Source organism: Amblyomma mixtum, chromosome 3, assembly GCF_055824585.1.
Source record: "Amblyomma mixtum isolate Tamu chromosome 3, ASM5582458v1, whole genome shotgun sequence".
NCBI lineage: Eukaryota > Metazoa > Arthropoda > Arachnida > Ixodida > Ixodidae > Amblyomma > Amblyomma mixtum.
The window spans coordinates 276,892,436-276,919,907 of record NC_143014.1 but is presented as its reverse complement, the minus strand read 5'-3'; the positions used below and the strand labels follow the sequence as shown (position 1 = coordinate 276,919,907).

The window sequence follows — 27,472 nt, the reverse complement described above, 5'->3', positions numbered from 1 at the left end:
CCCGTGCACTCTTTCAAATTTCTTCTTCCGTAGAGGATCTGTAGATCCTGTTGTGCCGGAATACAAAGTGTACGGACATAGCCCGACGAAAAAGAACGGCGCTATCCACAAAAGAGAGCTTTGTCTCCTCTAATATAAGCCCCCCTTTTGGCGCTCCTTATTCACATTCCCGTGGAGGAGCTACTTGCGTGACGACCGCCGCTGCATGAGTAGGAGCAAGAGCGTTGCGCGTGCGCGTGCGTGCGCATGTACGAGGGGAGAGAGGACGCGTGTCCTGCACCGAAAGGGCCCCTCTCCGAAAATTCGCACCGATCCAACCACACTTGAACATCTGCGAGCTACTCTCATCGCAAGATACGAAACAACACAATCGTCTAAATATAAAACCTCGCTCTCAGTACAAAACGAAAGAAACTGTCTCTCTAGGCCTTACAAACTCTGAGCCTATGTACACCTCGCACGTCGGCGGCGCCTTACTGCACACTTTTTTTTTTCGAGCTACAAAACATAGATTCCGAATTCCAGACAGTTTCATTTTTTTTTTCTTTTTGCACCAGTAATTCTTTCCGCCTTCTTTTCTAGACCCTCGTTTATTTGCACCCTTTTTCGAGCTCTCTCTGACAGAGAGAGAGATGCAAACAACCGGAACCAAAAAAAAAGTAGAAGGGGGGCGGGGGGGGGGGGGTGGAAATGGCCGGAAAATAAAATAGCTGCTTGAAAACAAAAAATGAAATAAGATCATAACACACAGAGCACTCTGCTGCGTGTTCGAGCGATCTTCGCGAACGCAAGTGCGAAGAAAATATTTAAACTGTCCCTTGCATAATGTCACCCTTTTCCGAAACTTCCTGGAAGTTCCATCGCTCAGCGAGAGAACACGACCAGATGCGGTGCCGGGGGGCTTCGTCGAGGCTCGCGTGGTATAGAGCGCCGAAAAATCTTCTCGTGTAACCCCCTCCTGCCACCCTTCCGTCTCCGAATTTTTGCTGCAGTTTCGTTTAAACTTTTTTTTTGCTTCGCCTTTATTCACCCGTGTACTATTTCAAAACAGCAGCACGTAAGTCTTGAAGCCGCGCTGAAAACACCCCACGGCGAAGTTTCGTCACTTCCTGCTTTGGATTCGTACAACTTTCCACTCATGAGTTATTTACTCTTGGCTTTATGTAGACGCTTTCTTCTTTACTGTGGGCAACAGCATTGAAGCATCTGGTCAAAGGGCAGCAGCCTATTGCTGCTTGGCAGCCACCCCTGCTTTAGAGGTTCTTTTTGTGGGTCCGTTTTTGTCGGTGTCTGAAACGCAAAAAACACCTAGGAGCTAATTCCACGAATGGAACATCAGAAAGTGATCACTCTCTTAACTCTGTTTTGGAGACGGTAATAATATCCAAAATAATTTATATTGCCCACTGCACAAGAATTGCACGTTGATTACGGTTTGATTTCAAAAGAATTGTTACTGCAAAATGCAAATTTTTCTCAGTGGCAGAGCTCGTTCGCGGGTACATAATTTTCCAAGGCATCGTGTAGCCTCAGCAGCAAGATGAGAAATATTACGACAGCATTTTGTCACCGGATTGAAACAGAGCTGCATTTGCCATAACTAGGCGAAAGGGCTATGCTTCGCTACCTAAGTAACTAGTATACGTCGGGGTAATTGAGTTTTGCGCGCGGTAAGAAAAATTTGCGGCATCATGCATAGACCAAATAGTTTAGTTGTTTAGTTTATGGGGTTTAACGTCCCAAAGCGACTCAGGCTGTGAGAGACGCCGTAGTGAAGGGCTCCGGAAATTTCGACCACCTGGGGTTCTTTAACGTGCACTGACATCGCACAGCACACGGGCCTCTAGAATTTCTCCTCCAAAGAAATTCTAGCCGCCGAAGCCGGGATCGAACCCGCGTCTTTTGGGTCAGCAGCTGAGCACCCTAACCACTGAGCTACCGCGGCGGCACATAGACTAAATAAATGGTATTCTTGTCACTGGCGGTTTTCTCTATTGAATGAAAAAGCAACAAATTCCAGTGTGAAGTAAACTTAAATGAACAGATTGTTTTTGAAGGGTGTCAAAGGGAGAGGTTTCTGAGATCTTTTGAAAGAGATGGTTGCGTAAACTTCAAGTATCTGCGGCGACGTTTTGCATATATATATATATGCGTACACTTTTGTACTGACGGCGATAACGATTGTTCGTAGAGTAAATTTGGGTTTTTTGTTGAGCAGATAGAGCAAGGAACACTAAAAATAACAGTAAGAAGAGTGAGAGAAACAATAAAGCATTTTGGATGCGTCCTGTGACTTGCTTGAAAGACATAAAAACATGTATATTGTGAATAGCACATGCATAATGTGCTCTGCAAACTTATCCAGTTACCTTAGGGGCGAGAACCATTTGACTGTGGACACCTAATCTCTAACAACTGCGGTTCATACAAGCACTGTGTGGAGCCTTGGCGTATGGCCACACTGGTTTCCAAGAATTTAAACCTTAAATTCACTGCCTGTGTTTTCGGTAGAACAATGTCTTGTTACCCAAGTGTTTTCTTTCGTCCACATTACTTCTACAAACACACATTTGGCACTAACGCCCTCCCCTCCCACAGAAAAAGCGATGCCCGAGTGGCTTAAAGCATCGTATGAGTTCGAATCGAGCTCGGTGCGCTATAGGATGATTTATTTTTTTCCGCTTCTGCCTTTCTAACCAAAATTCGCGTCTTATTAGGCTTTGGTTCCGGCTTCAGTTTCGGTGTTTTCTTTTTTTCTTCCGGATGCAACTTCACCCAGATTTTGAGATGATGTTTGACTGAAATTGCCGAGACTGTAAGTGGAAAGCATTTCATGCGTGAAATTCCATTGAGGTCTCACGGCGATAAGCATAAATTGCCTAGAATAAAGACAGATGCCTGCATTGTTCAAAACGACCGCATGTTTGTTGTGCGTGCGGTTGTCGTTGCTTAATAAGTGTAGCCTCGGTATTTGTAGGTGTTTGTTGTCAACTCGGGGATGAGGCAAGCTGCCGTCTTGTGGAGCGGGAAGGGAAGAAGTGACTTCACAAGGATGGCGACATGGAATGGGCTACCTTCGGCTCTCACAGCCCTCAATACACGCAAGACAAGTGAAGGCAGCGTCATGCGGGAAGTTCAGCGGCCTGCATCGTAGGAGACTCTCGTATCATTGTCAGCTCCTCTGCAGGCGCGGGCGGCGTGCAGCATGTTGCCGTACTGATCAATGTGCGAATCCAGAGGGAGCGCATCTGAACAGTGCAGCGGGCGTTTCCAAACGGCTAGCCTCATACAAGCGCGGCCAAAGACAACGCACGAACGTAGGAGATGAAAGATTGTCGCGGTGCCTATGCAGCCCTAAATTCGCGCGGCGAACGCAACTCCTCACTAAACTGAAGCAAACTTGAAACAATGAGTGCCGTTTGTGAAAGAAAGCCCGAGAGTTTCTGACGGCCGCGATTACTCGTGCCAAATGTTACCGCTCGCAACAAAAGGCTCGGCGACAAGGCTCGGCAGCATTCTAACTTGATGCGAGTCGCGCTTTTGTCTACGTCGTATCTTTCACAGCGTGAATCGGCGACGTGATTTGTTTCCGGCCGCAGACTGACGCTTGCTCGCGAAGTTGCTCGCGATGTCAATTCCTGGTAGCAGCGCCGCGGAGTGCAGCCTCTCATTTTTCTAAGCTCAGCCTACAATCTCTTTTCATGTATTATTGAAACGAACAATGTGCTGACAGCGATGGAGTACATGGGAACCCAACTTACTTCGACGATGTGTAAGAGGCTCCAATACGACAAAGAATTTCCGACTTATAGGCACTGGCCAGACCACAAGCTCCGTTTTCTTTGCTTTCGTTTTTTCATTTTTTGATGCCATTAACTTACGATTCACGCCAAGTTTATTGGTGGAAGCCACTTAACGTGTGTAATGTGCATCTCTACTAACAAGGAGTGCAAGCTGGCGTCTCCGAGATCCACGAAGTAAGCAATCGCAGTTTGCTTTAGCAAGCGTTGTCACTCCGTGCTTAAGCTACTGGCCAAAATGCCAGGCTTACCATTACCAAAGCTCATGAAAACATTGGGCTACATAGCTTTATCGCCAAGTAAGAACGTGGGGCTCCTATTACTGACTCAGGGAGCAGCACTGTTGGTTTCGCATCAACCTAAGTACGCCCACTGCAGGACAAAGGCCTCTCTCACATCCCACCAATTAAACCTGCATTGTGCCGGCTGTAGCCACCTTTATCCCCCAAACATCACAATTTCATTCACACACCTGACTTTCTGCCGCCCAATGCTAAGCTGGCGTTCTTTTGGAATCCACTCCATTCAGCCCCTAGAACCAGCGGTCATCTTGCCTTCGCATTACGTGCCCTGCCAACGCCAATTCCTTTTTCTCAATATCGACTGGGATTTCATTAACTTCCGCTTGTTCTCTGACCCACACTGCTCTCTCTTTGTATCTCTTAACGATAAATCTATCATTTTCATTTGCATAGCTCGCGGTGTAGTCCGCAACTTAAGTTAAACCTCCCCGCCGCGGTGGCTCAGTGGTTACGGCGCTCGGGTGCTGACCCGAAAGACGCGGGTTCGATCCCGGCCGCGGCGGCTGAATTTCTTGAAGGCGAAATTCTAGAGGCCCGTGCGCTGTGCGATGTCAGTGCACGTTAAAGAACCCCAGGTGGTCGAAATTTCCGGAGTCCTTCACTACGGTGTCTCTCATAGCCTCAGTCGCTTTGGGACGTTCATCATCATCATCATCATCATCAGCCTGACTACACCCACTGCAGGGCAAAGGCCTCTCCCATGTCTCTCCAATTAACCCTGTCCTTTGTCAGTTGCCGCCACTGTATCCCTGCAAACTTCTTAATCTCATCCGCCCACCTAACTTTCTGCCGTCCCCTGCTACGTTTGCTTTCTCTTGGAATCCACTCCGTTACCCTTAAGGACCAGCGGTTATCTTGCCTTCTCATTACATGCCCTGCCCAAGCCCATTTCTTCCTCTTGATTTCAACTAAGATGTCATTAACCCGCGTTTGTTCCCTCACCCACTCCGCCCTCTTCCGATCTCTTAACGTTACACCTATCATTTTCCTTTCCATAGCTCGCTGCGTTGTTCTTAACTTAAGCTCAACCCTCTTTGTTAGCCTCCACGTTAAACCCAAATAAACCCCAATAAACGTTTGGGACGTTAAACCCCAATAAACCAAACCAAACCAAACTAAGTTAAACCAATTTCGTTTGCCTCCATGTGTCTACCTTATAGATGAGTACCGGTACGACACCGCTGTTATAAACCAGCTGTGTCTTACCATTATGATGAGGCAACCAGGGCAGCGGCATCGCGTTTTCGAATTTTGCCACAGCATTTTAAAGCCAGCGTCACGAAATGGCCACCTTCTGCAAGGATCAGTGGTCCGTAACGTGGCGTTGTCGCATTTTTTAGCTTGATTTAACACATCGGCGAATGGTCGCCAGCGCACACTGAATTGTTGGAGGAGGCGATTTTGTTATCTGCGTAGTACGTCGACAAGACTGAAGGTTCACACTTGAGGGTGGCATGTGTATGACAAAAGAAAAATGATCGTTAGTCTGAGTAACGACAAACCCAACACTGCAGGTTGCTCTTGAAGGTTTCCGCAATGTGGTTTAACAGTATGCGTTGTGGGGTTAGTTGGTTCACCCCGGTTTAAACGGAAACAAACTCACCGCTACTTTTTAAAGGATGGACACAAAACATCAAACAGGTGCACATTTTTTGCCGGTTCTTTTAGAGCTAGCCTTGAGGTTCGCTCCCCGCTGCCGCCGGTAACCCACCGGTGATGCAATGGGTACAAGTTTTTTTCCTGGCCTGATGTTCGGCTTCTCTCGGGTTCAATAGTTGGAAAATGGGTCTATGGCCCCACTTTATGTAGTCGAAAAATACTTTGTTCCATGGCACTGCTCGGCCAAAGTTTCTCTTGCCACATAAAAACTCATCGTCGTCAAAATTTAGCCCTGAATTTCTTTCTATTGTCCTCAATGTGGACACGGCTTCATTTTCCCGGTTGGCTCAGACGAAAGAGGTCCTCAAATTGAAGTGAAATTTATTTATTTATTTATTTATTACCTCAAAGGCCCCGGTTGTGGGGCATTACATGAGGGTCGTGTCGTGGTGATGGCCCCCGGGGCAGGCACGTTAACGAGCCGGACGGAAGGAGGCGGCAGAAAAGTGTGCTTCCATCTACTGCAGTCGTTCGCCATAGCGGGAGCTGTGTGTGTCTGGCGTGATCCCCTGCAGACCCATTTGCGGTGCGAACACTGGCGAAAGACATGGCCGGCTTCATCGCAATGGTAGCAGAGTAGGCCGTGGTCGTCAGACGTGTGCCTTACTGCTGCTTTTCTTGCTCGTGGCCTGGGCTCGTCAGATGTGTCAGAGCTCCAGAGTAGCCAAGGCAGGGTTTCGAAAACTGTTGAAAACAGGCGTGTAGCGGGCGCTGTCGTGCGCAGCGCTTCTGCGTAAGTCTTGATCGCAAGGTCGAGTCGTGTTGGTTTGGCCTGCCACATCTTGTGGCGGATGATGTCAGTGAAAGCAGCAGGAGTTGGCTGGAGGCCCACGGTGTGGAGTGCTTTTATTTCTTCACAGAGAGTGCTTCGTACGAGCTCCCGTAAATTTCAACGCCGCATCCACGTGACTGGCCAAAACAGAAGACAGTAGTTGGGTTCACTTGGCGGTCATATTGCAAGACTCTTTGCTGCAGCACATATTCGGTCATTTTCGCTCCTTTCCTAAATTTAGTCACGGTGGATGAAAGAGCGCGAGTGAGTTCAGCAAAGAGTTGTTCATTCGCTCTGTGCATGACAGGGCGGGTCCTTTTAACCTCGGTCAGCGTGTCTGAAGACTCGCGACATGTCTTCGAAGTTTACGCTGTGGTTTCGCCTATGGAGCAGGAGGGTACGCTTTGATATTTTCCTCCCTTTTCCTACTGCGCTACTGCGCTACTGCTGCAAGTTTCTGTAGATAGTTCCGATATTCTTCCTAAATGGGGGGCTCCAATTTGTGGTTCTCGCACATCATCGTCGCGGAGTCTTCAAGCGCAAAGTACACGTTCCGCAGCTTACGGTCGTCGTTCCAACCAATGAATGCCCCGACATGGTCAAAGTGGTCTAAACAACCTTCGGCGTACTCGAAGGGCTCGCCGTAGAAGAATTTTATTTGATTTTTTATTCATTTTATTGCTTGCCTAGGCATCTTCGGTCGTCTTCCTTCGTCTGAACGATTTCTTTCGCGTTCATTTGCAGGAAAGCGCCTGACTGGTGTACTCAAGATACTATAAATCTTGTCCAAATAAAGGCGGCAATCAATCAATCAATCAATCAATCAATCAATCAATCAATCAATCAATCTATCAATCACTTGCAGAACGCAAGCGGCAGCTATCGAACATACACGCGCACGGTGCTGCTCTCATGTCCAGTGAAACATAAAAACCAATTGGTCATACGGCCCCGGCTGAGTTTCTTCTGCGCATTCTCGAGAATCCATGCCCATCTTCTGGACTGTACTTCCAGCTAAGTTCAAGATACGTATGAATATATGATATTGCGTTTAGAATGCCCCAACGCTGTGCAATGATTGGCGGGCCATCCCGGTGGAGAGTTGGTCACTAATTTATCACCGTCTGCATTTCTCAAACGTGCGTACTGATTGCGTAGAAACGCCAGCATGTAAAGGACTGGCTAAGGGCCAGGAGGCTGGCTTCGGCAACGGCGAAACCTGTGCAGAAGATATTTTTCGCGTGCAACCGACACCCAAGTAATGGCTCCCCACGGCTTTATTCTTGCTGTTTAGCGGCTTGATTTTGCACTAAACCTCATAGAATCATTTCATGCATATTTCAATAGCGACACGTGACGCTCCTAGGGCATGCTCATAGGCATATCGTCCTGCCTTTTCAGTAATTTGCTCTTTATTTTTGCCGACAAATGCAGACACTAATCAGGCCCCAGTTCAAGCAGCTACTTTATAGGGTGCTAGGACAAGGACTGCAAGACTAATGATGTAGGAAAGTTGAAGCGTAGACAAAGCGTGGACGTGACAACCCATAGTGGCATTGATGTTGCGCTGCGTGGCGCTTCAAACGGCTGACTCAGCACCACCCCTTGCCGCTGTCTGCCGAGCCACGGAAAAAGAGCGAGCTTGCGTTCGTTTGCTTTACCGCAGTGTAGGGTCATGCGTATCGCCCATATCAAATGAGTTTCCTCCCAAGTCGCTCATGGTTGTCCCTCGAGCGTGTGCGCACGATCGAGCCCCGAACATTAAGAAAAAGAAAGATGGAGAACAGAATACCGTGGCAATGGAGTGCGCATAGAGATTTTTGCTTTTTTTATTTTCTCATGTTTTCTCGTTTTCATGCTTTCTTTCTCGATCTTACCTTTTCGGAGAAAAAAAAAGAAAGCAAATAATCAGAATAAGCGAAAGCAAATGTGAGCTCGAGCGCAAAAAAACACCGGGCTCGGCAAAAACCCTGTCGTTTCCCTACTACAGCTGAACAGTTTCTTCTTCGACCAGCTGTTTTATTCCTTAGGTAAGCACCAGCGATCGAGTTTGTTTGTCTGCAGGGAACACTTGTCGTGGCATTCTGATTATATACTCTCTTCGTTCTGCTGCGCGCAACAGTACAGCGAGGCAAGTAGAAGGCGAAAAGAAAAAAACGCGGCAAGAAACACGTGCGGCGCTTGTGTTCTCAGCGGCCCACCGTTTCCGGCCGCTCCCTTACCTTGTGGCCGCCTCACTTGACGCAAGTTGCCCGTATTCCCTCGGCGGCGCTGCAATGTGTCTCTGCGTGTATATCCGGTGCGGTGCCTCGAAAAAAATGTCGATTCGGGCCGAATGCGAGGTAACGGAGCAAGAAAAAAAAAAGAAAGGTAAGACGCGCTCGGCGGTTTTGTAAGCCGAGATTATTCGCTTCCACCGTCGCCGCTACCACCGCAGACTGGAAAGTGCAGAAGCGATTCGGAGGGCCGGAAAAATGCGTTCGCGCACTTTTCTTCTACGCCGGCGGAGACCGACTGCCGGGGGCTTTCTATTTTGTTCGGCGGCGCTTTAAAGGATGCTTTAGAGGAAAGCCCTCGTGCAGCGCGCACGGCTCGCGAGATTCTGCCGAGGTAAGCCATTCTGAGCGTTCGAGCGATGGTGCCGTCAATTCGAATGAGGACAACGGTTGTTGCAAACGCCGAGTGCGTCGGTTCCTTTATGATCTCTGAAGTGCTCGCGTTCCTAATGGCGCTGATTTTGTATTCCCCACCGTTTTTTTCTTTGGGAAAGTGCTCCTGATCATAAGGTTTAGCTCAACCACCGAAGCGCAGGCGTCGAGTGTTCGGAAGAGCTATTGAAAGGTTTCGTACGCTGCGGTTTGTTTGGTTTCACGTTCTCAGTCCGTTGGTATTTTCGTCTCAGAGCAACTACTTTTTGCCTGGCTGCAATTATATGCCTTGAAGCTTGGTACGCGGTTTATAATGCCCTTACAAAAATGCTTCTTGAGACAGTGTTGAAGTTCTCATGAGCAGACTCAACACGCCATGTTGAAATTTTGTTGTGACCAGGATGGGCTAGTGTTAGTGAATTATTGAGGCCGAGTGAAAACTCATTGGAAAAGTGGCCACTGTGCTAGAGTTGAGCATTCTCAATGAAATTTCTGCTTTGCGTTCATGTTGAATTCATGTTGGAATTACGGGAGTGAATCAACACGCCATTCTGAATCTTGGCTGGGGTAAAAAAGCAAAAAAATCCTGGGAATACATTCGTATTGCGCCAGATGGACCGACTACCAATGCCCTTTTCGGCGGTATATTGATATTTATTTCTGCAATTTCTCGTTAACGTGAAGCCGTCATCCCCTTTGACGTAGTGCTCCACATATACGCACAAACACCTATGTATATAAATGTATATACATACGAGGTCTGTTAGAAAAGTATCCGACTTTATTTTTTGTTGCGAACACCTGATGGATATGAAACAAGCGGGCTTGCATCAGCTGACCTTGAACCTTCGTGCGCCTGCATGAATTTTTTCCCGCCTACCGAGAGCGTCAGTCGCTGGGACGCAGCATTTGAGTGAGGCAGTCCGAAGTGCTCTCGTCTGTTTTTTATGACAAGGAAAATGGCGGAGCTACAGGAGCAGCGCTACTGCATCAAATTTTGCCAGAAACTGGGCGACATCCAAGTGGAAACCATTCGGAATATTCAGACCGCTTTCAGTGATGATGCTATGAGCAGCACACAGATTAAGCAGTGGTACAATTGGTTTAAAGACGGCCGCACATCGGTGGAGAGAGAGCCACGCTCCGGTCGGCCATCAACATGCCGAAATGACCAGGTCACTGCCGAAGTGAACGCTTTGGTGATGCGGGAAGTTCTCATGAGCAGACTCAACATGCCATGTTGAATTTTTGCTGTGACCAGGATGGGCTAGTGTTGGTGAATTGTTGAGGCCGAGTTGAAACTCATTGGAAAAGTGGCCACTGTGCTAGAGTTCAGCATTCTCAATGAAATTTCTGCTTTGCGTTCATGTTGAATTCATGTTGGAATTACGGGAGTGAATCAACACGCCATTCTGAATCTTGGCTGGGGTAAAAAAGCAAAAAATCCTGGGAATGCATTCGTATTGCGCCAGATGGACCGACTACCAATGCAATTTTCGGCGGTATATTCATATTGCTGCGATTTCTCGTTAACGTGAAGCCATCACCCCCTGTGACGTAGCGCTCCACACATACGCATATAAATATATATATATACATACACATCCATACATATACATCCTACACATCCATCAGATAAAGAGCATGGGACAGTACTGCACACGAGGCTATAGAAAGAACTGACAGAGTTCATCTTGATCTTTAGTGCAACCTCGGCTTCGCCCTTATATAGTCCTACTCAGGGGTGTCCGGACCTGCGCAGGTTATGGCCTGCCGATCAGCAAAGTTATGTCAGTTATTACTCTTAATATTTATTTATTTTATGTGTAGTAGAAGTAATGAAGTTCATAGGCAACGGTCTATTATTTGACGACCTTGATTTATTCGTAAACAACTTAACTAAAGCATTAATTAAGCGCCCTTTTTTATGAGAGCACATACGAATCCTCCAAAGTAGGTATGCCTGAATGAGCATAGTGCACTTTTTTCTATGCAAGAAAATGACTTTGAGCGGTTTATGAGAGTTTGAACGGGTGCTGCATGCGTTCTTAATATGTGTAATGTGATCAGGTTCTGTTTACACGATGGATGTCGAAATGATTTCATTTAGTTAGGCTTAGAAACGGCTGCCTTGAGATGATTCAACTTAAATCCGACAGAAATTGCTCAACAGTAAATCTCTTGACTAAGCTCAACAAAAATTCCGTGTAGCAGGTGTTGAGTAGGCTCAGCATACATTGAGTTCATGTTGGTTTCCAGTTGATTCAACAGGAGCTCAACAAGGCGTCAACTGAAGCTCAAAAGTCATTTTTGTAAGGGGTGACTATCCGAGGAATTGCGGAAGAGGTGGACATGAGCAATTTTTCTGCACATTCCTTTATCACCGAAGATTTGGCCATGCAGAGAGTTGCGGCGAAATTCGTGCCGAAGCTGCTCACGGTGGAGCAAAAGCAGTTTCGTGTTGAAGTCTCACAAGACATGCTGGATTCAACAAACAGTGACCCTGACTTCATCAACACCATAATCACTGGTGACGAGTCTTGGGTGTACAGGTACAAGCCGGAAAACAAATCCCAGTCGTCACAGTGGAAGCATTCCACGTCACTAAGACCAAAGAAGGCCGGCAAAGTGCGCAGCATTGTCAAAGTGATGCTGAATGCTTTATTTGACTCCCTCTGCGTGGCACACCACGAGTACGCACCCCACAGGGTCAAACAATGACCAAAGAGTACTACAGAGATGTCCTCCGTCGCCTACGTGGTGCTGTGTGGCGCAGGAGACCGGAGTTGATGTCAATAGTAAATTGACGCATCCATCACTACAATGCTCCTGCACATTCCTCGCACTTGATTCAGACTTTTTTGGCAAAATCCAGACTCCTGTATTTCAACAGACTCCTTACTCTCCTGATATGGCCCCCTGCGACTTCTGGCTGGTTCCCAAAATCAAGAGGAACGACAGCTGAGCTAAACTCCATTCTGAAAGGGGCCTTTTCGGAATACTTCGAACAATGGCAGCACCGCTGGGAGAAGTGTGTGGAGTCCCAAGAAGACTACTTTGAAGGTGATTAGGTTTTCAACGCTCCAGTTACGCCAGTTTTTTTTCTTCGGAGAAAGGTCGGATACTTTCCTAACAGACCTCGTACACTCTAGCCCTACACATCCATCAGATAAAGAGCATGGGACAGTACTTCACACAAGGCTATAGAATGAAGTGACTAAGAGTTTATCTTACGACCTTAAGTGTAACCTCGGCTTCGCCCTTATATTCAGGGGTGTCCAGACCTGCGCAGGTTGTGGCCTGCCGATCAGCAAAGTTATGTCAGTTATTACTATTAATATTTATTTATTTTATGTGTAGTAGAAGTAATCAAGTTCATATGCAATGGTCTATTATTTGACGACCTTGATTCATTCATAAACAACATACATAAAGCATTAATTAAGCGCCCTTTTCTATGAGAGCACATACGAATCCTCCAAAGTAGGTATGCCTGAAGGAACATATGCACTACTAGTACTTTTTTCTATGCAAGAAAATGAATTTGAGCGGTTTATGAGAGTCCTAACGGGTGCTGCATGTGTTCTTAATATGTGTCATGTGATCAGGTTCTGTTTACACGATGCAAGTCGAAATGATTTCATTTAGTTAGGCTTAGAAACGGCTGCCTTGAGATGATTCAACCTAAATTCAACAGGAATTGCTCAACAGTAAATCTCTTGACTACGCTCAACAAAAATTCCGTGTAGCAGGTGTTGAGTAGGCTCAACATACATTGAGTTCATGTTGGTTTCCAGTTGATTCAACAGGAGCTCAACAAGGCGTCAACTGAAGCTCAAAAGTCATTTTTGTAAGCGTGGGCATTATGTTTTGTTCAAGCGCTTTCGGGAAAGTTCTGAGAATTTATGCAGGCAAAAAAGAAAATAAAATCTGGCCCGCTCCTGGGTCTGCACGTGTTCTTTGTATCATGGACATATACTATAGATGCTACAGAATTACGAAGTCGTCATTTTAGACGTTAGGGTAACTTTGTATCTCACAGACGACAGCCACTGCGCAGCTCAAGCAAGGTTATTGGCATTATAACCGTGCTTCCGCTGCACCAGCAAGGGAGCCTTACTCTTTGACTTCAACTTTGCTCGTGGACATCAGAAAAGAGTGGAAAACTGAGCAAGCAACTCACTTGTCAGATCGAAGTCACGTGAGGTAGTCAGCCGAGCAACTTGACCTGTACAAATAAAAATGACAAAAACGCAAGAGTTACACACTTTTAACTCCCTCGTAGGTCATTCTTTAATGAACTATACTGCAAAAATCAAGAATGTTGGAATCTTAATGGAGACTCTGTGCACCGGTCTCGCGCTCAGAAAACAGCGAAGCATTCACCAACTGCTATTTATTAAAAACCTGAAGGCTGACAAGATAGGTGTAGAGAGAAGGAAACAACAACAACGGCTCTATAGCGCCTCATGAGCAGCGCCCTCTGTGGGTCCGTTGAATGTTCTCAGCAGTCGGGATGCACTCAATCGCTCCTCGGTATCTTAGAGGCGCATGGAAAAGCATGTTGGCTGCCTAGCGCACGGAGTCATTTTTAAAGGTGCACTTTATTTGGAATGGTCAAAAAATATGGATAACAAGAAAATGTTTTTAGTGCGCTCACTTAAGCCCACATTCACGGAAGCAGCTATTTGTCCTCTAGGTCCTGCGGTTAGTTGTTTGCCACCTGTCACTCTGGGCAGGGTGTGATGAAGTCACTAGGCCACGTGGCCTAGGTGGCAGGTTGGCCACATGCTTTCCCGCTCACAACGCCGCCGCTGACGACGACGACAACGTCGACGACGCCGGATTTTGTGCAGAATGGGAGCCATAACTGATATGCTTCCACTAAACGACTGTAATAGACGCTGTGTCATGTATCTACTGTGCTTCCTAGATGTCATGCAAACACAGCGAACGCGGCCAATACACTTTATATACCTATTTATTCACACAACAATATTTGTTTATTTGTTTGTTTGTTTGTTTGTTTGTTTGTGGGGTAAACAAATCAATAAACTTCATGCACAAACAGCAAACAATAAAAACGGAATCGATATAAAGTACGGCAAAACACAAGAAATGAACACAATATATGAAAGTTGCAGTAACACGACCGAAATGGAAGCAATCGCTGCAAACACTACAAAATGCATATCTAGGATAATACTGACCGCGACAAACAACGCAAAACCAAGATAAGCAATGCAAAGTGAGCTAGCGCACCTAATTCCCATTTGGCCTAACTACGTCATTTTTTTTTAATTTTTTCTTTATTTATTCTCAGAAACAGTACACAAACTGTTGTTTGGACCCATAGCCTTTACGGCTAGTGAGGGGTCCAAATACAAAACAAGTACAATATTACTGCAGACCGTGTAAAATAAAAAAACTTCAAGATTAACACGCACAATTGAATCCATTCCTACATTTCCATGGAAATTAAATAGTGTTTTAAATATGCCGAAAAGTTATTTTTTTATTTAACTTCATTCGGGATTTCATTCTACACATGGGCTCCGCTGTATTCTAGGAGTCTCCGGCCGTACATATTGTAACAAGGTGGTAAATTAAATAGATTGTTGGTTGCAGCTCTTGTTTGTTTCATTGGTAATCTAAATAAACTAAGGGGCAGGGGGTTGTTAGATTTTATTACATTGTTTACTATTTCAGCTATCTTCAGTTTATATGCCATTGATAGGGGTAAGATACGAAGCTGCTGAAAGAGTGGCCTGCTGGGGTATGTATTATTTGTTATCATACGAATAGCTCGTTTTTGAAGGCGAGAAACAGGATCTAGGTATGTTTTATATGTACCACCCCATGCTTCCAGGCAATAAGATAATTGACTGTGCACAAAGGCGAAATACAGAATGCGTAGAATTGGAAGATCAAAGCAGTCCCTGGCCTTTAGTAAAACATGACAACCATAGGCTAATTTGGAGCAAAAATTATTAATTTGTTCTTTCCAGTGCATATCAGACGCGAACAGGACACCAAGATACTTGTATTGAGGCACCCTCAGCAGAGTCGTGTTGTCGATAGTTAGAGATATATGTTCGTAGTTCATGTTCTTCCTGCGCGACTGAAACATGGTGTACTTTATTTTCTCAGTGTGAAGGGTTAGCCGATTACTTTTAAACCACTGCGAAACTTCACTAAGCTCTTCATTAATTATACATTTAAGTGCCTCTAAATTTTCCCCTGTAAAAAGTAATGCAGTGTCATCGGCATATATTACAGCTTTCGAATATTTCAGCATTGATGGAAGGTCATTAATATACACAGCCGCCGCGGTGGCTCAGTGGCTATGGTGCTCGGCTGCTGGCCCGAAAGACGCGGGTTCGATCCCGGCCGCGGCGGTTGAATTTCTTTGGAGGAGAAATTCGAGGCCCGTGTACTGTGCGATGTCAGTGCACGTAAAAGAACCCCAGGTGGTCGAAATTTCCGGAGCCCTCCACTACGGCGTCTCTCATAGCCTCGGTCGCTTTGGGACGTTAAACCCCATAAACAAACCAACCAACCATTAATATACAGGGAAAAGAATAGTGGCCCAAGCACGGAGCCCTAAGGCACACCTAGATTAATGCTTTGTGGTAGTGAGGCTAAATTGTTCACGACAACATATTGTTTCCGTCCTGTAAAATAGCTTCTAATTAGATCACAAATTTTCCCTCTTAAACCTTAGGTTTCCAATTTCTGTTGTAGTATTGTGTGATCAACCGTATCGAAAGCTTTTGATATGTCTAAATATACTACTATGGCTAGCTTATTATTATGCAGTGCAGAATTTATAAGTTGTGAAAGAACAAGAACTGCGAATGACGTTGACCTTTGGGGCCTGAAGTCATGCTGATTATGGCATATAATGTTATATTTATTTAGAAAATTTTGTATACGTTTACAAAGAACCTTTTCAAAAACTGTATTAATTGCATTTAAAACCGATATTGGTCTGTAGTTTCGCGGATCAGATCGCTCACCGCCTTTATAAATAGGTACAACCCTTGCAACCTTCAGCTCGTCAGGATATATTCCATTTGCCAATGAATGGTTAAAAATGTGTAGTAGATGGATCGATAGTATATCAATGTTGTTTTTTATCAGTCTAACGGGTATTGCATCAGGTCCTGCCGCCTTGCCGGCTGAAAGGCTGCCGACTGCAGTGATTATTTCTTCTATGTCTATGTCAGCAAAATCATCTATAAGAAAAGAACCAGAGGTAGATGCATCCAGCTATTATAATTAGTCCATTTTTTGCGAAGCCGAAAAGATATCGCACTTTAATCAACTCCTGTTCAGTCTAACGCTATCGCGTTCTCTATATTGTCACGGTCTGTGACGGCTGTCCGGCGGTTAGGAAGGCAGCGAAAAGCGCTTCCAAAAGATACTGGACCGCGCTCAATTTAAAGCTGCCAAGAAACCATCGAGGTAAGTCGCCAAAGCAACTACAAGAATCTGGAACGAAGTAGATGCAATTGCGCATGGCTGCGACCATTAGAGATAAGTCTTGTCTCATCCCGTGTCTCAAGCAAATGATAAAGTAGAGTGAGCATGGACGAATAAACTGTAGGAAGATTCCTGGCAATACCTTAGCCAAAAGAGCGCTCGCAAAGTCAAGCGACAGCCAGCACATCAACATTAGTGAGCACGCGATTAGCCGGTGTTTGTGACAGTGCGCCATTGCGTCTAGCCCCACACAGGTCGCGCACTGTTCTGTTCTTCGGAAGCGGCTGCTACACGACTGTCATTTTCGCTGACCGGACGTCTATGTCCAATGCTCACAGTACTGGCAACCAGAGCTTTTCGGGAGCAGCGGAAAATTCGTTTCGCGGCACCGTTTAGAAGGTGCATGTACTACACTCTCGCGTTCCGTGTTTACACTGTTGATTGCCACGACACTAACGCAGGAAAGGTAGGCTGCTCCATGAACCTGGAAATACAGGCGCTCTGGTCTCTTCAGAAGGGCGTCGCAGTCGTAAAAAAGTCAGCCTAGCAGCCTTAATATGCAGAAGGGCCATACTTATCACCACTATTGGCTCTCCCGGTAATGCGCGCCACTTCCGGACTAAAGCCGGCCGCCAAGCGCCTCATCACCCCCTCGCGATCCCGCCGAAAGACTCTGTTCCGCGCGGGATAAGGTGAGCTGGCCGTACATGGAGTCGGGGCTAATAGGCGCGCTGGGATATCCTATTATCAGCGCGCCAACACCGCGCTTCCAGCTGCCGTGGCGGGTAACTGGAAGGGGCCGCTCATTAGCAGGCGCCTGAAGAGATGGCGCGCTTGGTAGGCTCGAAAAGGGGAGGAATCACACGCGGCGCCTGATGCGGCGGGTCTGAGCTAGGCATACAGCGCGGAGGTTGATGCGCCGGAATCTGCGGGGATAACTAGTGCGGCGAAGGGGGTGTGCGTACCTGGCAGCTGCGATAGGAGCACCGCTCATATGAGCGTCCTTAACACACATGTCGTTTGCGTCGCGGTGTCATCAGAGCTCCTACTAAGGGGTTGTCATCTGGTTGGCAGCTTAACTTGGGGAACAAAGCTTTCAAAGAAGCGCCTAATTCTCGAATCGTTCGCAGTGTGTCATTGAGGCGTGTTCGCCGTTGCCAGCAGAATTATTTTCTCCAAGCATTACTACTCCTGGCTATTGTTTACTTGTCTACGAGTTTGCCTAAGATTCAGCACTAAAGTCAATATCGTTGGCTTCTGAACAGCAGCTAAGCTAATAAATATATTTTCGTTACTTCCAGCCTCATTCATTGAGATACTACGCGAAATAAGGTCGAAACATCAGTAGTTAATGACGCTATAGGCGGGCAGCCAGCGTCGTACGCTCATAGACAAGGAAGCTGTGGCACCCTGGGTGCTCGTAATGGTCCAAACTGCGTCTCTGTGAAGGCCTGTGACATCGTGTCTTATCGTGTCATCTTCCCGTATGCGGTTATGTGTGCGTTTCGGACATGGTTGCAGTCGAGATGTTGTCCTTGTTACCATTCCTCGAAGCTGTGCACATCCGCCGCTGCCTCCTAGTGGATATACAGTGTTTTGCTATTGAGTCCGAGGCCACATGTTCGACTCCCGACCGCGGTGGCCACATTTCGATGGAAACGAAATTCAACCAGTGCACACTATGCAGCCCCGGGTGGTCGAAATTAATGCAGAGCCCTCTACTACCGCGTCCCTCAAAGCCCTCAAAGCTGTGTCGGCAAGTAAAAAAATTAATTAATCCCTAAATTATTCGACGCCTTTCCCAAGCGTTACGAACGTACGTAGGCAAGCGTTCTGGACATATGTTTGACTTCGGGGTTGCTATGCAGTGCGTTAGAGAGAAAACGCAAGAGGTTCTCTACAGGAAAAAGTGTGGTGCAGACTTAGGAGCATAGAGCGAGACCGGTTTTTTTTTGTATTTCTCGCTTGCTGCCGCCACAAAGTACAGCACGTCGAAGCTCAACAGTCCTAGCTGACACGGCAATACTAGAGTTGCGAAATTGCATGGTGCGGAATTCGATTGGTGGGGGAAGTAGAACGGACCCTGCCGTTACAATAAAAGAAAGTTAGAACAAATGGAAGTCGGCCACTGCCCAGATTGCAAGGAACATTTGCTAAAAGTAATGCAACTGCAGCGATCAGGAAATTGCTAGTAGAGCAGATGGAGCGCGACCGACTTTTGCAGCGCCTGCCACCCATTTTTACTCTCGGTGTGGGTACGAACAAAAAAGCTTTGACATGAAAATAACGGTCGTTCCGTGTCGATACACCGTTGAGAAAGAGCTAGCAAAATGGCAGTGGTGGCGAATCAAATACCTTTAACACATAAACAGGACGTAGGCTTTTTCTGCGGCAGAAGGAAGAGTCGCATAAAGAAATAACGGGCTGAGCGCCCCGCTCTTCCAAGCAAGAATACTATAACACGTTCGAATTGCTAACACCGCCTTCTTGCTCCAAACTTAGGTTGTGCTTCTCTGTGTTCTGCTTCCAGCAGCGGTGAGTGTTTGTGAGAGAGCAAACATGCAATTTTGCAATAGGCGCAATGTCCTGATATGTGTGTATACAAACAGCACCCACCCCCCACCCCCTCCGGCAAGTCCTCTACGCAAATCGCAGGTTGATGTGAACGAACATAGCATACTTGCGTTCGGCAATGCCAAGATATTGTTATTTCGATTACTAAGAGTGCTTTTTCTTGCATATCTTGTAATATAGCTAAAAGTCACTATGCGTCCGTTTCACGTGTGCTAGATGTGCGTTTTGTGGCGCGCCTCAGCTGCACTGATTCGATCGCATTCCCAAAAATTGTAATGGGCGCAGCATTCATTCCTGCATTCAGGGCTTCCTTCTCGATATTCTAATCGCAGGGACGTGGCTCGGGCCTCTTCATTAAAGCCATCACACCCACCAACGCCGTTCACCAGACGCGATTGTTTAGACACACTGTCAACAGGATCGAGGCCTAGTGAAATTCCTACAACAGTGGCGCCTCTATATCCCCTATACTTCTTGATGCGAGGTTTTCTAGCCTACATCAGAGAACTGCGCAGTGTTCGTTTGTACCATGTGAACGGAACAGTGAATGGCATCAAACGTTACGACACTAAAGCCACACGTGCGCAACTTTGTGCTATTGCCAAAACAGTAGTCAACGAGCGCCTAATTGGCGCTAGCTACCTAAGTTGCGCCAATTATACCAAGCCGAAGCTATTTTCATGGGGTGCAGCACAGTCATCGCTTGCCGCGAAGAAGGCAGTTGCTTCTTTGGCCAAAGTGGTCGTGACGTTAGGCGACGGCGGTGTGCAAGCAACGTGTCTCCGTCAAGCCGTGCCGACTTCTGCGACTGCTCGATGGCTCTGTGGGTGTGGCGTTCGGCTGCCGAGCGTGAATTTGCGAAGTTAGATTGAAATATTGGCGGCAGTATTCTGATGGAAGCGAAAAAGCAAACGCGCAAGTACTGATGCTTGAGTGCATGTCAAAACACATCAGGAAGTCGAAATCATTCTGGAGCCATTTACAACGGCGGCCCTAACAACTTAGTGTTTCGTTATACTGTAAAAATTCATTGACCGAATTCTATAGTTACGGGTGCTAGAAAGTCTTATCTGGGTGGCCGGCCACGGCCTCAACTACTCGCCCGATGGTCCAGCCAGTTCTGTCGCCATGAGATATGCTTCCCAGTGCATGACTTCTGGACTAGACGCCTCTGCCTGCAACCCTAGCTGGTGCAGCAAGTAGCTGTTCTTGCGTGACAAGCGTCCGTCATGCTTGTATGAGCCTTAAAACGAGCCATTCCCGGGCTTCTTTTTAATAACGTCAAGCATATGCCGTGCCTAGTCGCCGCTCCCAGCCTGCATCAAGAGGCATACGCTATATCGGGTACATACAGCATACCTGGAACACTTTCAGCAATTACTAAAAAAAAAAGCCGTGGATACAGCAACCAGACTTTTCGTTAGAGAAATGTCAGTCGCGGCAGACGTGAGCTATTAAAAAAATTCTTATTAGTTATATAGTTATTTGAATGAGTCTACTAGTAAACATTCTAACTGGCACCGCCTGGTGTTTAGTGCCAATGGCCGATTCGTAGCCCCAGATAAGACGATGCCATATCAGTTTTTAAATAAATAAAAGGTCCTTTTCTAAAGGCCGCAGCGCGACGAAACTCGGTGCCTTTTTTCTCGCGCAACACCTAAAATGAGTGCATGAGATGCAAAGGAAGTTTAGTGCCAACGTAACATTCTCTTGTGGTGAGTTGAAATGCCCACGACGCGCAATTCTCACTGTCTCTGCTATTGTATCAAGACATGGATGTTCTTTTAATTTCTGCTTTGGTGCTACTCAATGTTAACTCTAAGACCGTATTTTTTTAGAGCAATGATGCGTGCCACGGAGCAATTAAGCAGGCAGATCGAACTGGGCGCCTCAGGCATTCCAACACGTCCCCAGAGGACGTTGCGTTTGGAATGAACATCCTGTCCCCCCTATGGCTCCCTTTTTTTTTGTGCGGAAAAAAACCACCAGTTTCTCACGTTGCAGGGCCTTAAAGAATTACATTTTCTGTGCTTCAAAACCTTCTCTGGCACCGTCCTGTCCTTGGCTACGAAGTCGCCGCAGGTAGAAACCGCCGCAGATGTTTATTAATTATGTACACAATTAGCATCGTTTTTGCTTAACTGACATCCTCTGATCCTGACAGTTCGTTTCTGAAAGGATTTTGTTTCATTTCAACCATCCTACATACAGATATTTTCGAAAGTGCTCGCCGAAATACTGTGTACACACACGGCCTATGCTTCTCATATTTGTGCCTGTTGCATAGTTTACTCCGCACTGCACTTCAGGTACCATTCCATTTATAACCCGTCTTCATCGTTGCCGCTGGAAGGGATTGTTTGTAGTAGATCCAGTGCAACTGACAGTGACAGCCCACGATAGCAGAAGTGAGCTGCAGTTTTGGCGTTAATATGACAACTGAAGCTCACGTCTGCTGTCGTGCGCTGCAGTTCTCACCTTACGTAACTCGCAATTGGAAAGGTCCGGAAATTCATATTTCTTGATTGGGAATCGGTCGTCGCGTCGTAGACCATAGTTAGTGTTTAAAAAGTCGTTGAAGAGGCTTTAGGATTAATATGCCTTTCGTGACATTTTGATAGCGTGCACTGCAGTCTTTGTACGCGAGCGCTTTGGCTTGCAGCGAAATAAATGTGGCGGCTGTTTGTCGGAGAACACGATGTCAGAAAAATGCATGCAAAAAAGGCAAATCCTCGCACGGGCTCGGTTCCGAAATGACATTGCCTTACGCCGGCTTATATTTTTCTTTACAGCTACTAATACATTTCTACCATCAAATGAGAATCTCATTCCTTCGAAAATAAAAAGCATTTACTCTTTCATTTGCATAGATATAGGTGCCGTGTGAATAAGATTCATATGCAATAAACACGTCTTGCTGCATCTGAATGAGTGAAGCCCGTTTCTGAACAAGCAGGAGCCGCAGTGCAGTAATCCTCTCCTGAAACTACGTTTTTAGATGTGATTTGCTTATGAAAAGCAGGGAGCAGCCAGACACAAGAAGTAGCCCTGTCAGTTCCATTAGGTTTTCTTGTTCAGAGAAACGCATGTTCTTCAAACTTTTTTTTTGTCACTGTCAAAAAAAAAACTGCCTTAGACCATGTCCAAAAAGTGAGTTTCCTTTGGTCACCGCAAAGCAGACCATCTATAGCGTCTCCAGTGGCTTAATTCGGTTTATGACATCTAAACATAAAATGTCATTCCCGAGTTAGCCCATGCGAACTTGATATGCAAGATCAATGTACTTAATTTATGTGCTGCAGTTGAAGGTCATGGCAGTCCTATAGTAGGATACAACTTAAAAAAACAGCAGTTGCTAACACTGGGCAGCGGTCCGCGGCGTCTTGTATTACTCCGCTGGCCAATCGCAGCTGTAAACGAAATCAGGTTTTTAATGCTTGACTATATCAAACAATCCACGAGTCAAAATCCAAGAGCTTATAATTTTTTTCTTGTGATAAGCTTCTTGTGTGCGTAACAAGAAACGTTTAAGCAGCGAACTACTTTTTTGTCGCGTAGGAATTCTGTGCGCGGAGGCTAAATGTGGGCGGAGCTTCACTGCAGACTTAAGTTGTATACGACTATAGAGGTCTTATGAACCATGGCGTTCATACGGGGGAACAAAAAAAATAGTTTACGGCAGCGAAGCGCACATTCCTTTGCTCCGGCTGGAGCGTTAAGCTACACACTCATTGCACGCACATGTAAGTGAATTGCATTCACGTGTACAGGACCAGTCGGCAAAACGCGTCCGCACGAAAACGACTACCTGAATAAAGAAATCTGCTGGCATTGCTCTTCGAAGTCAGGCCCTCTGTGTGCCGGCCAGGCGGGCACGCAAGGCGCACGCCACGGAGTGCCTGTGGTTGAAGGATGTTAGAGGGGCACGAAGTGAACGCGTTGTGGTGTGTACGACGGTGAAGTGTGTTCCAAAAAAACGATGGCATGCAAAAAAAAAAAAATGGCTGTGGCTTAGCTAAGGTTAAGCCTGGATATCACGAAGCGAAAAGCTGCAGCAAGGCGGAGGAGGAGGCGCGCGTGTAGTGAATACGGTGCTGTCTTAGAAGCTTGCTTTAGAGACATGTACTGCGGCGTGCATTCCTCTCGGGTGTACACCAAGATATGAGATACAGGCATTTGCTTTCTTTAAAAGCAATTTTCATTTCATTTTCCTTATGGCCCTTACGGCGCGGTTGGTTTGGGTATCCACCAAGATATGAGAGAGGCAGGAGTCGTGTCCTTTCCTTAAAACCAATTCTCTTTTCATTTTCCTTTCCTTACGGCGCGGTTCGGGTGTCCACCGAGATATGAGAGGTTCCTCACGCACTGCTTGTCTTTTCTTTATTTTTTATTTGTGCAGCGTGTGACGTCACTCCTTTCGGGTCTACACCAAGATAGAGACAGGCTTTTCCTTTCCTTAAAACCAATTTTCATTTCATTTCATTTTCCTTAAGGCCCTTACGGCGCGGTTCAAGGTATCCACCGAGATATGAGAGAGACGCGTCGTTTCCTTTCCTTAAAACAAATTTTATTTTCATTTTGTTTCCCCTACGGCGCGGTTCGAGTGTTCACCATGACGTCACGCAGTTCGCGCATGCGCACCTTTGCCTTTTTCTGACGACGGGGACCACGCTAGCCTCGTTGTTGACTAGCCTAGTGAAGCTTTTCGCTTCATAAAAGTTACCGACGTCATACAAGGGTCACGTGACAACTATGAGTCACAAAAACAAAGTTGCTACCGTTCAAACGCAAATACTTTCGCATTTCTTGCCGCCGCGGTGGCTCAGTGGTTATGGTGCTCGGCTGCTGACCCAAAAGACGCGGGTTCGATCCCGGCCGCGGCGGCTGGAATTTCTTTGGAGGAGAAATTCTAGAGGCCCGTGTACTGTGCGATGTCAGTGCACGTTAAAGAACCCCAGGTGGTCGAAATTTCCAGAGCCCTTCACTACGGCGTCTCTCATAGCCTCAGTCGCTTTGGGACGTAAAACCCCCATAAACCATAAACCATAAACCAAAGCATTTCTTCAATGCAGCAGACTCCAGTGCTCTCCAATTTTTTCTACTGTATTAGTGTCTTATATAAGTGCAAGACATGCATTTAGAGCAGAACGTAGCGGCCATGCAGATGCAGGCAATCGACATCAACAGATCATACATCAGGTTGGCAGAAAAAGTCTACTGCATGGACTGCACGGCGACTCTAGCGCCGCTGACGAAAAGCGGAAAAATACCAACAAAAAGGGTTGCCAGAAATATGGTGCCATCTCTTCCGACATATTAATTGCATGTCTGTAAGAACTACTTGGATCGTTAAAGAGACAGTTGGGGTAAATTTTAAGGGGGGGGGGGGGGGGGGGTTATACATGATCAACATCGCATTTTTAGACAACGTCGTCCTCGGATTCACTGCATTAGACGGATTTAAGTTGTTTTTAGTTGGAACGAATCGCCGACCCATCGAAGCTACGATCTGGTGAAGGACCCTTTTCCCAACCATTAAACCCAAGAGAAAGCCAAGTACCGTGCCGGGGGAAAACTCGTACCCGTTAACAGTGGCATATACAGAAATATTTTTCGCGGCGTGTTATACGCCGCTGGTAAGCAAAATATACACATAAAAAGAGGGAGAGCCTGGGCCCCAACAATACCTTCGTCATTTTCCTGTTTTAATATAAAGCCGAAGGGTTAGTTGTTTCGTTCACTGTAATATTTACATGAGAATACGAGCGCACACAGGGCTCCGAGGACTTGATTCGTAAACAACATTTACTATCTCACAAAAAAACTCGGAGTGCCCTCAGCATTTCGGACAACCACAGCGATCGTTGGAATTCTCACTACCACATGGGGAAGCGTCCCGTGAATTGTTTGCCGTTCACTTCTTTCCATAAGGCCAATGCAGCCGCAAGGAGGTTGACTTCAAACATGTCCACATGCTGCTATACTCATCGCTACCTCAAATGTTCTTGTGTATAACCTCTGTATCCTGGAGTTCGGCAGTAACGCTTAGTATGGTTAAGGAGTCGAATACGATGTGCAAGGCGTCTATGTCATGTGGAGAGCCGAGCTTGTGGGACGAAGTATGAATGTGATCATTCATATTCTGACTACGGAAGATTTCACGTTTTTTCCGCCTTTCAACGAGTTTGCCGAAGATCCCTCATGTTTCTTGTGCCGGCGTTATAACCTAGGTACTAATACTTATACCGGCGTTATACCTAGGTACTAATATTTAACATGTTTTCAGTAAAAGAGAGAGAGAAAAAAAAGAGCCAAGTTGGGTCGGCGTAGTGCCCGTCGAGCTTCAGTAATGGCGGCCCAGACCCATACGAAGGGCCACTGATCTGCGTGCGACCCGCGCCTCAATGCGCGTCATTCGCACATTTCCTTTCGCATTTTGTTGGTTCTTGTTTCGTCGGGCCGTCGTTCCGAAGGGCAAAGCTTTAGAGCCGTCGTCGCTGCGAATGGCGGCAGTTTCTGACAGAGCTCGGGAAACGCGCTTTCGACTGCGTCAGCTCTTCCATGCGGTCTTCTGTAACAACCTTGCCGCAGTCAACAGAGGCGAAGGCAGACGCATTCGACGCTTGATCGAGCGCGAGCCCGGCAGGCATTGCGCTGCAGCGATGCGTTTCCTCCAGGTTCTTCTACTTCCTCTTTTTTCAACATCCGCAGTAAAAAAAAAAGCCGCTGGCTGCCGACTCGAGCACGCGGCGGATAAGGTCGTTACAGGCGGAGCGGATCCCGACGTGGCGCCGAGGCCGCCAGGCTCGCGAACGACGAAGACAGGCGCGCTTCTGCCCCGGTGGCTGTTGATAGCGCCCAGCTCAGCTCGTCCGCGTGAGAAGTTTTGACGCCCTCGGAAGGACCCCCCGGCGCTGTCAGATGCATCTCTGCTGGCGCCGCATCACGCGAGCCGGTTGTAAAACGGAGATCGAAAAAGGCTATGGCGGGGCCGACGAGTATAGCGCATTCACGGTACCGCACAAAGCGCCTCTCGCTTTCGCCACCAGGTCGCGCCGCGTCTCTTGTATTGTGTTTTTACCTCCGCTCGGCGTAGCGCCCATAGGCCTCGGAGATAAGCGGCTCATCATTTTTGTACTTGGACTAATTAAATCCAGACGAGAGCGGAAACAAAGGGCAGCGAGAAGCGAAAGCGCTAAAAAGAACTCGGGGCGAAACATTTGTTTTTCACTTGCCCACATGCACTTCTTTGGTCTAGGTGAAGTCGGGTTTCGGGCCATAAAGCCTGTGGAGTGAAGTGCGAAAGGAGGAGAGTGGGCAGCTCCTGCACTGCAAAAAATTTGCACCCTTAAGGGTGTATTTTCGTGTCTATAACTTACACTCTTGCACCCTCCCAAAAGGGTGCAAAGTATGCTCGTCGCACCCATAGCAAGGGTGGGATCGTTACAGTTGCACGCTTATTTTTGGCTGCCTAAAAGGGTGCAAAGTATGCTTGTCGCACCATTTTTCCGACTGCTTTAAAGTTTCATAGGTTTTTATTGCTTTAAAAGGCGCTGATCAATTTCTTTTTCGGGTGCACTCTTGAACGGAAGCTAAACATTTCGTACGAAAAGCTCCCGACGACCGGTCTAACATTGCATGCACTAACGCTACGGCATCTCCAACTATAATTATAATACCCAGATGTGTGTCTCACGGTGTTTCTGATCCTCCTTGCTGTGGAGTCACATTTGTTGTTGTTGCGAGTGAAAGAAGGATGAAAGGGAAAGTGCACAGGCCTGCCGACTGGCCGAGCCACCACCGCTGCCACGTGCAGAAAGAGGAGAGTTAAAAAAAAAGTGAGAAGAAAGAGTGAAATAACAGACGCGCATCGCAACAACCGCGTCCGCCGAATCGAAGACGCCGGCTGAAAAACAGTTACCCATCCGCGCATATTTTCTCTAAGTTTATATATGCCATTTCAGCGACCCCCTAATTGGAGTCAGTAACGCTTAACACTTGAGCTAAAATAATTAAGTTAATTATCACATTCTGGGGACGCAGATTCCAGTGATAGCTGCTCGCCTCAAGGTTGCAGCTGTCTTTTCATGAAAAACTCGAATAGTTCACATCATATTAAAGGCACGTTTGATTGGACTACTGGAATGCTGTTCGACAAGTCCAAGAATACCGTACACCCTTACGCACCCTTGAACACGAAGGAGCTACAACACCCTTCCACCCGTGCAACAT

At 46.8% G+C, this 27,472-nt stretch overlaps 1 protein-coding gene across 1 annotated transcript in view; it reads right to left on the bottom strand.

Annotated features, from left to right (window-relative positions):
- Window positions 1-27,472, bottom strand: part of Ccn (cellular communication network factor protein Ccn) — a 396,915-nt gene that overhangs the window by 202,089 nt on the left and 167,354 nt on the right. Inside the window, exon 2 of the mRNA XM_089577567.1 lies at window positions 13,365-13,409. The gene's annotated coding sequence lies outside the window, so the exon portion shown is untranslated. The remainder of the gene's footprint in view (window positions 1-13,364; window positions 13,410-27,472) is intronic.